Raw genomic sequence first — 12,509 nt, forward strand, 5'->3', positions numbered from 1 at the left:
CCGCCGCCGCCGCCAACCGCAGCCGCCGCGACCGAGCGACAGCGCCGCACAACCTAACCCGCGCCCGGACAGCGCCGACGGGCGGGCGGCGCGGCCAATGGGAGGGGCCGGCGGCCCGCGCGCCCGCGGCGGGGGCGGGACTAGCGGCGGCGCGGGGCGGGGCGACGCGCGGGCGGGGCGGGGCGCGGCGCGGCGGGCGCGCCCGCGGGTTAGGTTGCGCCGACGTGGGAAGGGGGACGCGCAGCCGGGAGCCGGGCGGGGCCGCCCGGGATTGTGGGAATGTGGCGGACTCGGCGGGCCGGCTCGGCGGCGCTCGGCTCCGCTCGGCCCCGCTCGGGTCCCTCGGCCCCGGGCCGAGAGGTGTGGACCCCGCCGCGGCAGTAGCGGGACCGGGGGACCTCGCGCTTCTCTCCCCCGGGAGGCGCTGGGGCATCAGCCCTCAAGGTCTCCGGGGAGGCGCCCTGGCATGGCCAGACCGGAAATGAACCTTCCTCTTGTCCGTTAAGCATTAAGGGGACGCCTCCTGTATACCGGGCCGGAGTCCAGCATTAATGCAGCACCTGCTATTTACCAGATGTGGTCCAGGCGTGAAGGCGTGAACTACCAGACACGGTCAAAGCCTTAGGGAGTGACTACTGTAAACCCTGCATGGGCCAGGCATTAGTGCAGTGCCTGCTGTGTTCCAGGCGGGGAACAAGCATTAATGAGGTGCCTACTTTATATCAAGCCCCGCTTTAAGCCCTTTAAACCAGCCCTACTACCCGGCTGATTTTATTGGAACGTCGCCAGGCCCTTCCCTGTGCACACGGAGCCCGAGGCTTTCACCCGGGACCCGCCCAGTCGTGCGGTTTCAACAGCCCTAAACCACTTGCCATCTGGCCTCACACAGAAAGCGACCTGGAGCAAGGTTCAGACACAGAGAAGGCACAGAGAAGGTGCTCAATCAATGCGTTTTGAATGACGGAAAGAGAATGAGAGCCTGCAGGGTTCCTAGGACAGCAAACCCATTCTACAGACAAGGAAGCTGAGGTTCCCCTGGGCACTGTTCTCTGCTATGGCCCCTCTCCCAGCCCTGACCCGGTGGGACGCCCCCCCACACCTGGCCGTGCCCAGACCCCATCACACACCTTCCAGGCTGCACCTGCTGTTCTTGCTTATCTTGAGATAGGAGGTAAGAAGAGGGTCAAAGTCTCCATTTATTAGTCGAGCGGGGGTGTGTGAAGGGGGTGTGTGAAGATTCGCTCCTTGAAGCTTCCACCTCTGGGGCTTGCATCTGCCCCTTGCTGGACACACAGCCAGGGCACGGGGGGGTGGGGGCGTGGGGCTCCCCCCACAAACAGAAACTCCACGTGTTGAGGGTTGTTCCTAGTGACCAGCAGACCATGAGCTCCAGGAGGGCAGCGACTGTGGGGGTCCAGGTCACGGAGGGGTCCTCTGCCCCTCTGCAGCGACACTCCCGAGCACCAGGTCCTAGATGGAGGGAGGCAAGCAGAACCCCTCACCCCTCGTGCAAGTCCCACGCATGCAGGGGACTTTGTCCGTCTCGTTCTCTGCGGCGTCCCCGGCCCTAACACGGCACCTGGCAAATACTCCGTATTTGTGCTCTGTAAACATTCCTGAAACCAGAGAGGGAGCCCCGCTGTCTTGCATGCTTCTCGTCTTTCTCTGGAAAAGAAGAAATCACTGTACTTTCTTCCCTTCTGTGCTCCTGGTCTTGCTGCGGTCGGCCTCCTCCTCGTCCAGGGCCTAAACCTCACCACGGACTCCTTTTGCCGCTTACTCTGGGTCAGTCTGTACGTGGCCGGCTCACCTTCCCCAGGCCTGTATCCCCACCTGCCAAGTGGGGCATAATATTAGCTCTTGCTGAGAGAGCTACGGTAAATAACCAAGGAGGAGATTCTTGAGTAGTAGAAGTTTAATGTTTGCTTCAATATATCAGTCTTAAGGGATGGTGGTAGGTAACCTCTAGACTGACCCACAGGGAGACCTGCTTCCCGGTATTCATGGCCAACCCCTCTCCCCGCAACCTGCCCAGCTAGGATGTGGATTGAATGTAGTGATTTACTTCTGATACAACTATGAAAGATGGGACTTCAACGATTGGGTGACCAAATATTTCTGGGTTCCGGGGGGCTCCTGGGGGGCTCCGTCGGTGAAGCGTCTGCCTTTGGCTCAGGTCATGATCCCAGGGTCCCGGGATCGAGCCCCGCATCCGGCTCCCTGCTCAGTGGGGAGTCTGCCTCTCCCTCTGCTTCTGCTGCTCCCCCTGCTGGTACACTCTCTGTCTCCCTCTATCAAATAAATAATTAAGTAAAAATAAAATCTTTAAATTAAAAAAATAAAACAAAATTCTGGAAAAATGTGGATTTCGCTACGGACATCCACACTGACTAAAAGGCAGGTTTCTGGTTGCCTGGGGATGGGAGTCGGGACAGGCAGGAGCACAAGGGAACGCTCTAGGGTGATGCAAGTGTTTTCCCCGTTTTGACTATGCCAGTGGTGGCACGGGAGTCGACACAGGGCAGAACCCCACTGACGGTGGCTCTTACACATGGGCAAATCATTGCCCGTCAGTTACACCTTTATAACGCTGCAGAAACAAGGAATGTCCGAAGAGGTGGTACTTGGAGAGTACACAGTAGGTGCTTAATAGATGTTTACATGAATCCTGAGGCAGGAGCAGGGAGAGCCGTTGCATTTTCATTCACGCCAGCCTCTCCCGCCTCAGCTCTGCCCTGGACACCGGGAGGAGGAAGTGGGAGAGGCGGCAGGGAGCAGATCCACAGGGTTGGGGGGGCTGGGAGGGCTGGGGAGTGTCTCCTCCTTCTCATCCACTTGCTGCATGCCTCCCACGGGGCCGGGAGCTGGGCAGGCACCAGGAAGGCCCCGATGGGTAAGATACGGAAAAGAGGTCTGCGGAGAGATGGTGAACCGGCCCGGGGCCCAGCCAGTGGCTAAACGCTGACTTTGGCTTCCCCACCCAGAGGCCCAGGGACACAAAGTCCGCGGCTGCCGCACCTTGATGGCTGCGAGGCCCTGCCTTCCTGGAGCCTCCTGGCCTCCTCTGTCCTTGGAAGTTGGCCTCTCATGCCTTGAGGAGTTCAGTTTTATGAGGGATCCAGAGGCTGGGGAGCAGCCTGTCTCCTGGCACGGAGCAAAGGTGAGGGGGCCCAGGCGGGGGCAGGCAGTTTGCTGGGGCCCCCCAGGCTCACTGTGCCAGCCCTGAGATTGGGCGACAGGTGTTCCCGCACCCCGGTGCCTGACCTTCTCCAGGGCTCGGTACTGACTTTCTATGAACGAAATCATCCGGATCACGTGGACACTTGGTATCTGAGGAGCCTGCGGGAGCCTCGTATCCTTGTCCTGCCATGCCCTCGGCAGCGTCCCCAACCCGCTATCATGGAGACTACTGCTTTGTTTACTTCCCCCCCCCCCACCAAAGATAATGCCTGAAATAAAGACTGAACTAAAGACTGAGGGGCGCTGCGTCTGTGGGTGCTCCCAGCACCCAACCCTCGGCCGGGTCCGTGCCAGGCACGCAGGGCACCTGCACAGCTCCGGAAACCTGAGTTTGTGCTCTTTAACAAAGAAAGACATTCAGAGGGCCCAGGGGCACTTAGGAAAAAGCAAATTAAAACCACAATGAGATGTCACCTCCCAGAAAGGCTAAGACGAAAAGTGCATGCTCTCCACTTTCTCTGGAGAAGAAAAAACCCCTGCACTTTCCAAAAGGCCGAGACCATCCTAAGTGCCGCCGAGAATAGGAGGGAACGGGACATCCCATCGGCAGCGGGCAGACGTGCAAGGTGGTAGAGCCACGTGGGAAACGGCTGGGTAGGATCTAAAAAGGTGGACCCCTGACCTCTCAAGGGATCGAACTGGTTCATTCCTCGATTTGCCAGCGACAGATGTCAACACATCTGTCCCTACAAAGACTTGCCCAAGGATCCTCAGGGCCGTCCCACGTTAAGTGGTCAGCGAATGAGAGTCAGACTGTCCGTCCATCCCTGCGGGCTGTGGGACACTCGGGAAGTGGCTGTCCTTCTCCGAGTCTGTTTCTTCTTCTGTTAACATTGCAGGGGGTGGGGGTGGTGATAAGAATTTCCACCTACTGATAAGCACGTGAAAAGGAGCTCTGCCCACTGTAAACACCCCATAAATGCTGGTTTGTGTGATTAAAAAAAAAATGATACCCAATATCATTTGTTATCAGGGAAATAAAAATCAGGACCGCACTGAGACACCATTCCACACCCCCGAGGAGAGCTATAATCAAAAAGACAGATAGCGCCAAGTGCTGAGGAGGAGGTGGAGAAACTGAGTCCTTGTGGACCTGCTGGTGGGACTGGAAAAAGTTGAGCTCACGCGGGAAACAATTCGGTCGATCTTCAGAAGGAGTAATGTGCGCGATTAGCGTCCCACCAGCAACTCCGGTTCTAGGCATCTATCCGCGAGGATCGAAAGCAGTCGTGCAAACAGAATTGGGCACACGCGTGTCCCCAACAATGCGATTCATAAGGGCCCCAAGTGTCCATCAAAGGGTGAGCACCTCAATACTGGGTTCCCCGTGCGTGGGCACACCCCTCTGCTGGGAGCAGGAGCGAGGCCCCCACGCACGGCCCCAGGGACGGACCCCGAGCCCACGACGCCCGTGACACGCCCAGACCAGGCTCCTCCATGGACGGGAAGGGGGTTCGTGGTGGCCAGGGGCTGGGGAGCGGATGGCTAATGGGGACAGGGCTGCTTTTTCAGGCGATAGAATGTGCTGGAATTATTGGTAATGGTTGCACAACATAGTAAATATACCAAAACCCACTGAATTGTACTATTGAAAATGGTGAATTTTGGAACAGCTGGGGGGCTCCATTGGTGATGTGGCTGCCTTCAGCTCAGGTCGGGATCCCGGGGTCCTGAGATGGGCTCCTTGCTCAGCAGGGAGCCTGCTTCTCCCTCTGCCTGCCCCTCCCCCGGCTCGTTCAGGCACGTGCTCTCTCTCTCTCTCTCTCTGACAAATAAATAAAATCTTTAAAAATAAAATAAAATGGTGAATTTTATGGTACGTAAACTATATTAAATGATAGCTTAAAAACAGATATATATACAAATCAGTGGTGAAAAGAAAACCTCCCACACGGCCTCACACACAGAAGGCACGCAATAAATGCTCACGATTACCATTACGATGGGCTGGATGAACAGAGTGGAGCCGGTTTTTAATTCAACCAATATTTATTAAGCACCTGCTGAGCTGGGTGCTAGGGACACAAATCCATGCCCTCAGGGAGCTGGCTTGCTTTCTCTCACTCTCTTTAAGATTTTATTCATTTATTTATTTGACAGAGAGAGACACAGCGAGAGAGGGAACACAAGCAGGGGGAGTGGGAGAGGGAGAAGCAGGCTTCCCTCGGAGCAGGGAACCCGATCCTGGGCTCAATCTTAGGACCCTGAGATCATGACCCGAGCCGAAGGCAGACGCTTAATGACTGAGCCACCCAGGCGCCCAGGGGCTGGCTTCCTTAATGGAGACACACAGATAATAAACATAAATAATTAAAAATACAGTCTATCCTTGGACACAGTCTATCCTTGGGATTAGGGAAGGGTTCTCTGAGGAAGCAAGCCAGGCACGAGTATATCTAGCAGAAGAGCATTCTAGTAGCAGAAAGAGCCAGTGCAAAGGTCCTGGCGCAGGACTGGACCTGGCGTGTTGGAGAAAGCGTGAGGGGGCCCCTGTGGGAGGAGCACAGTGAAAAAGGGGGAGAGAAGTAGGAGGGGCAGGCAGGGAGGGGCCCAGGTAGGTCCTATAGGGTCTTGGGAGCCTCAGGGAGGGTTTGGCTTTCACCCAAAGGGGTGGGAGCCCTGGAGGGCTGTAGACACAGAAGGGTGGAACGGGACTCAGAGGCCCGCAGGCGCCCTCTGCTGGCTGCTGCTGCAGGGAAGCTGGACACCGTGGTGGCGCCGAGTGGGATCAGGATAGAGGCGACTCTGCTGCTGGTACAGGCTGGTGAGGATGAGGCTGGACCAGGAAGAGACCTGGGAACGACCGGAAGTGGACTGGTCAGTAATGGCCCAGATTCTGCACCCACAATTTCTCGACCCACATCGCAGCTCCATGACCTTGAGCCATGACCTTGAGACCTCAATCTCTCTCCATTTCCTTTTTGGCAAAACAGATAGAGCAGTTACCTATCTCAGGAGATTTAATTTTGCAAAATGCTTAAAACAAGGCCTGGTCCACAGTAAACAGGCTGCAAGTGTTGTTTCTGTTCCAATAATAATAATGATCGTGATTGTAACCACTCCTAAGGTCAGTGGTACAGCTATCACCCCAGGACCTGGCTCACACTGACCCCTCCTCCCTCAATTTGCCTCCTGGGGAGCCTTCAAAGACCATTCCCAGGCAAATTCCTGGAGGACAAAGACCGGAGCTTTGTCCTTTTAGTGTCCCCAGCCCTCAACTCTGGGCCAGTATCGGGAAGGAGGCACGGCAGGAAGGGAGGTGTCCCCTGACTCTTGCAAGCAGAGCCCTGCCTGCCCCTACCAGACCCCACCTGGGTCCCTTTCTATCCTGGATCTTTTCACACAAACTTCCTCCCTAGTTCAGAGGCTGCTCAGAGGGACTAGCAAACTCCTACTCATCCTTCAAAACCTCGGCTCAAATGCTTGGCAGAAACTTATCCCCTCCCCACAGACTCCCTAAACCCCAGACCCTCCCTCCACCTCAGTCCTGCATGACCAAGCTCCCGAGAACGTTACCACCCTAGCATCCCCCAGAAACTCCCCTCCTAGCCTCTTTCCTCTCAATTAGACTGAACTTACTACAGTCCCCACAAACTCTCCGTACAGGCTCATACTTTGAGCATTTGCATATGCTATTCCGTCTGCCGGGAACATCCCCTTCACCCTCCCTGCTTTGCCAACATCCAATAGCTCCTTTTCCACATCTCCTCCTCCAGGCAGGCTTCCCTCCCTACCCCTGCACACAGAACCCAATCGTCCGCTCCTGAGGATCCCAGCCCCAAGTCCCACCCTCTGCTCTAGGCCCCACCCTGCAGAGCTGGGAGCATCTGTGACTGACTTGGGTTTCTCAATAGCTAGAAGTGGCGAACTTTTATTTACCCTTCAAAACCCCAACTTGAATGGACCGACCTCTGCATCATCTTTGCCAGTCTCCTTCTGACAACTGTTTCATTCTTTCCGTGGAATCTCTCCAGCCTCAGGCGTCGCACGTCGGGCTCCGCGCTGGCGTGGAGTCTGCTTGGGATCCTCTGCCTCTCCCTGCCTCCTGCTTACTCGCTCTCAAATAAATAAATAAGTAAAATCTTAAAAAAAAAAAAAAAAAAGGGACACGATTAATGTAATCTAGGATCCTTTTGTGGGAGGGCGGTATTTAGAGCCCAAATTCTGGGTACTCAGGGTGCTCATCGGTCCTGGGGTATCTCTCCCAAGGCCGTCTCAGTGAACAGAGCTGGAGAACACATCATTGGAAATAAATGTATACAGAGCTGGTCTTCCTTATTCACATATTGTATGCTTGCAAATTTGCCTACTCACTACCTTTCATTGGCAGCCCTAAACTCACTGCTCAAGGCACTTCTCAGTCACCTGCAGGTGTGCACAGAGAGGCAAAGCGCAGCAGCTGCCCCACAGGCATATGCCCACCTGGGGTGGGCAAAGGTGACACTCTGCCTTCTTGCTTTTTCTTTTTCTTTTTCTTTTCTTTTCTTTTTTTTTTTTTTAAGATTTTATTTATTTATTTGTCAGAGAAAGAGAGAGAGCACAAGCAGGGGGAGCCGCAGGCAGAGGGAGAAGCAGACTCCCCGCCAAGCAGGGAGCGGGATGCCAGACTCTGTCCCAGGACCCCAGGATCATGACCTGAGCCGAAGGCAGGCGCTTCACCCGCAGAGCCCCCCAGGCGCCCCTGCCTCCTTGTTTTTCCAGTCCAGACTGTAAACCAGCCTCCTTTTCATGGTGCTGAGTGCTAAACTGTTTGCATTTCTCTGCTTTTTGTGGGTGATTTTGCTGCCACCATGCTAGCTGGTGTCCCTAAGCTCCAGAAGGTTGTGACTTGTCTTACAGAGAAAGTGCCACCCCAAGACAAGCTCCATTCATGGAGAGCAGCCGCGCTGTTGGCCGCAGGTTTGGGGTTAAGAACGCACAACCCGCCTTAAATAGGGACTCTTTAAACAGACGCACACATGACCCCAGGTTCCATATCGATGGGTTGACGAAGTGTTGGGACTAGAGGCTCATCGGAAGCACACCCCAAACCTCCTTCTGGAGCTCTTCGTCCACACTCACTTATTCTGTGTGGGCAGCGACTGGACTTGGCCGCCAATCACAAGCACGGACCCTACTTACATCTTGTCTGGCTATGGGACGACCCAGAACAATTGCTAAACCCCCACCGACCTCCCACCACCGTGTGCATCAGAATCAACACTGCGCTTCCGGGATAACCGTCGCTCATCCCAGAGCACAGTGGTCTCGCCCTGCCCCATTCTCCAGGGAGGGAAACCGAGGCACGGAGGGGGGCACCTGGGCCTGGCCCGGCATCCGTCCCCAGCCAGCTGGCCGGCCTGGGAGCTCTCCAGGGTGTGACTGCAAAGGCGTTCGGTGCTGGGCTTCCTTAGGACTCCTTATCTGTGACCCCTACAAGTCACCGAGGTTCATGCGCGGGCAGGGCGGCGCCCAGATAAGGACAGACCCTTGCGCCCTGTTGTCGCAAGCTTACCCGGAGCTCTCCCGCCGGCCACCTTCCCCACAACCACATCTCGTCCTGCGGACCGCCGCGGGCAGCGGCCGGTCTTCCCTTCTTGCCCGAGAATGAGGCCCGCGAGGGGCTCCCGCGGAGTGGGTGCACGGGTGGGCGCAGTGCAGCCTCGGGAGGACCGCTGGCCCGAGCCCGGAAAATCTACTGGCCGCCCAGTTACAGGGCGACTCCAGATAAGCAGTGAATAATGCTTTCGAGTAAGAACCTCCCTTGCTCATTTAACCGGGTCCCCCGTAGCCCATCCGGCAGCCAGAAGCCCGGGCAAAGTCCTTGCCCCGCGGGCACCCCACTCCAGCCGCGCCCCAGCCGCACCCCAACCCCAGCCCCTCCCTCGAACCAGCCCGAGTCCTACACAGCTCTTTTCCCCTACCCAAGAAGGGTTTGGGCTTCTTCTTTGTGATAGTTTTTCTTAATACTGTTAAGTTGTAGTAAAATATACATAACGTAAAACTTACCGCTTTAGGGGCGCCTGGGGGGCTCAGTCGTTAGGCATCTGCCTTGGTCATGATCCCAGGATTCTGGGATCGACCCAGCATAGGGCTCCTTGCTCGGCAGAGGGCCTGCTTCTCCCTCTCCCCCTGCTGTGTTCCCACTCTCGCTGTCTCTCTCTGACAAATAAATAAAATAAAATCTTAAAAAAAAAAAAACACCCAAACTTACCACTCTAACCACCTCTAAGCGCACAGCTCAGCGGCGAGGAGCTCCCTCACACCGTCCTGTGACCACCCCCAACCTCCGTCTCCAGAACTTTCCACCCCTCCCCACCACGGAGACTCTGTCCCCACAAAGCACAGACTGCCCCCCCTCCTGCCCCAGTCTGGCTCCCACCCTCTGCTGTCTGTGTGGACGACACTCCTCTGGGGCCCTCCCGGGAGTGGGGTCCTGCGGGATGAGACCTTCTGGGCCTGGCCGCTCTCGCGGAGCCCCGTGTCCTCGGGGTCCCTCCGCGTCATGGCAGGGGTCAGGGTCCCTTCCTTTCTGAGGCTGGACCTGCGTGGGATACACCGCGCCGTGTGTGTCCATCTACTTGTCGACGGAAACATGGTTTGCTTCCGCCTCTCGGCTGTTGTGAGTCATGCTGCGGTGAACACAGGTGTGCAAATATGTCTTCAAGTCCCCGCTGTCTTGTGGGTAGACACCCGGACCGGAGCTGCCGGGTCAGACCGTCACTCTGTTTACTCACTCTTTCGAGAGACCGACCACCAGACAGTTTTCCCCAGCGCTGCGTGCTTTTCCGTCCCCGGGACTCTGGGTGCTCACCAACCCTTCATCCTTTCTGGTTTTTATCATGTTATTATTATTACTATTTCTCTAGCTGCCCTAGTGGGTACGAGGTGGAATCCCTACCGTGAGGACTCATGGTAGTGAACATCTTCTCGCGTGCTTCTCGGACCTTAGTAATCCCTCTGGAGGAAAGTTCCTCGCGTGCATCTTAACCGGGTTAGCCCGACTTGCTCTCGAACCTCACGAATGGGTCACGGGGCAGCCAGCGTGCCTTCACGTCCTGTGTGCAGAACATGTCCACGCGGTCGCCCCGTCACGCCGGCCTCTCCTGCAGTCAAAGAGCTTCTGGCCTGGGCTCCCCGTTGGGGTCCCAGCCTGTACGCCGAGCCGTCGTTTTTGTCCATCTGCTGGTCAAGGGATATACGTCGTGAGTCGAGACCCACCATTTCTCTTCGAAATGACATAAGACGAGAAACCACCCCAGGGCGTCGAGCAGCACCAGGGCAAGCGGCGTCTCATGTAACTCTTCCTGGGGTGACCCATGTGCTGAAATGTACGCCCCGTGTGAGTGCCCATAGGCGTGTATATATGTGTGTGCACATATTTTAAAGATTTTGTTTATTTGAGAGAGGGACCCGATGCGGGACCCGATGCGGGTCTCGATCCCGGACTCCATCCGGGACTCCAGGATCATGACCAGAGCCCAAGGCAGCCGCTTAACCAACTGAGCCACCCGGGTGCCCCTGCGTGAACACATTTTTAACTGAGCGGAGAAGGCCTGGCGGAGAACAGCTTGGAGGCTCCCCGCCCCCCAGCTTCTTCTTGCAGAACTTAATCCTCCCGCGTCTGACGGGCTGACTCACTCAAATGGTGATTCTCTGCAGAGACAGTCAGCGATGTTGGTGACCTTCTGACCTCCTGATTCTGCCCGCTGGGGACTCTGGGGCCACCGTGTCCAGGAACATCCACGGTCGTCACGACTGGGGTGCTCCAGGCATCCGGTGGGGGGCGATGATGCTCCGTCCTCCCCAGGGCCCACCCCAGGGGATGCCCAGCCCCAGGGTCCAAGTGCAGAGGGGAGGACCGGGACCAGACTGCCTGCAGCATGGAGCCCCCACCAGGCTTGCGCCAACCCGGGAGGCTCCGGTCGCTGTGCCACGCTGCCCCCGTGTGGACAGTCATGCACACGCCGCCTGCACGGCCTGACCTGGGGAGGGTCTCCCCACCCCACTGCCCCTACCTTTCTCCCTGGATGGAAATAATCCAGCTCCAGGCTGTCTGTCCTACATGCTGGGCTCTCGTGTCCGCCAAGCCCTTGCGATGTGGCCAGGGCAACTGAGGAACTGAGCTTTTAATTTCTTTTCTTTTTCTTTCTTTTTTTTTTTTTAATTTTTTTTTAAAGATTTTATTTATTTATTTACAGACAGAGATCACAAGTAGGCAGAGAGGCAGGCAGAGACAGAGGAGGAAGCAGGCTCCCCACTGAGCAGAGAGCCCGATATGGGGCTCGATCCCAGGACCCTGGGATCATGACCTGAGCCGAAGGCAGAGGCTTTAACCCACTGAGACACCAGGCGCCCCATTCTTTTTTTTTTTTTTTTTTTAAGATTTTATTTATTTGAGACAGAGAGAGACAGAGGGACAGAGAGACAGAGCAGGAGCAGGGGGGAGGAGCAAGAGAGAGAAGCAGACACTCCGCTGAGCGGGGAGCTGGACACGGGACTCGATCCCAGGACCCCGGGATCATGGCCTGAGCTGCAGGCAGATGCTTAACAACTGAGCCCCGCAGGCGCCCCTGAGTTCTCAATTTCTTGTCATTGCCATTCATGGACGTTTAAGGGCTAACAGCCGGGGGGGGGGGGGGGCCGTGGGGACCCAAGCAGACGGAAAGCGGACGTTCACCCCTGGGCAGCCGGGGTCTACGTGTGTGTGTGTGGCTGTGGCGTCCCGGGGTGGCAGACACGCGTGCGTTTGGACCCACGTGTTGGAATTCTTCTATATTTTGCGCGCCCTGGAACCAGACGGTGTTCTGAGCACTGAACTCCCATCACCTCACGTCTCGACTCAGATAAGCCCTGACAACACGCCCATTTTATAGAAGGAGAAACTGAGTGTCAGAGAGGACAGCAGCCCGAGTGCTCCTGCCTCGGGTCTAACCCTCCGGCTTATTTCGTTCCATCCCGCGACTTTCTGGGGCTACGGGGATGACTCCCGTTTAGCAGAGGGGAGACTGGGGCCCACTCGCTCGGCAGACAGAAGGCCCGCGGGACGGGCACTGGGCGGCGTGGTCGGAAGAGTGTGCGACTCTTGATCTCGGGGTTGTGAGTTGGACCCCCATGTTAAGGGTAGAAGTGACTTAAAAATAATTTTTTTTTTTAAAGAAAAGAAAGAAAAAACAGTGCCAGAGGGAGGATTACCCACGAGTCTATTAACCATGGCGCTACCTGCCTCCCTGGAGTGGTCTGCAGGGCCCTGGGGAAGGTCGCAGGGTGGGGGTGGGGGGGTACACACA

At 56.5% G+C, this 12,509-nt stretch overlaps 1 long non-coding RNA gene across 1 annotated transcript; it reads right to left on the reverse strand.

Moving 5' to 3' along the window:
• Positions 1 to 5,210: 5,210 nt before the first annotated feature.
• On the reverse strand, positions 5,211 to 9,909 carry LOC309847778. Its single transcript, XR_014302599.1, has 4 exons — positions 9,670 to 9,909; positions 9,229 to 9,381; positions 7,150 to 7,322; positions 5,211 to 6,033 (listed from the first exon to the last, which is right to left on the reverse strand). It is a non-coding gene; the product is annotated as an uncharacterized lncRNA (long non-coding RNA).
• Between the last annotated feature and the right edge of the window lie 2,600 nt (positions 9,910 to 12,509).

Source organism: Mustela nivalis, assembly GCF_964662115.1.
Source record: "Mustela nivalis genome assembly, chromosome: 1".
Lineage (NCBI taxonomy): Eukaryota > Metazoa > Chordata > Mammalia > Carnivora > Mustelidae > Mustela > Mustela nivalis.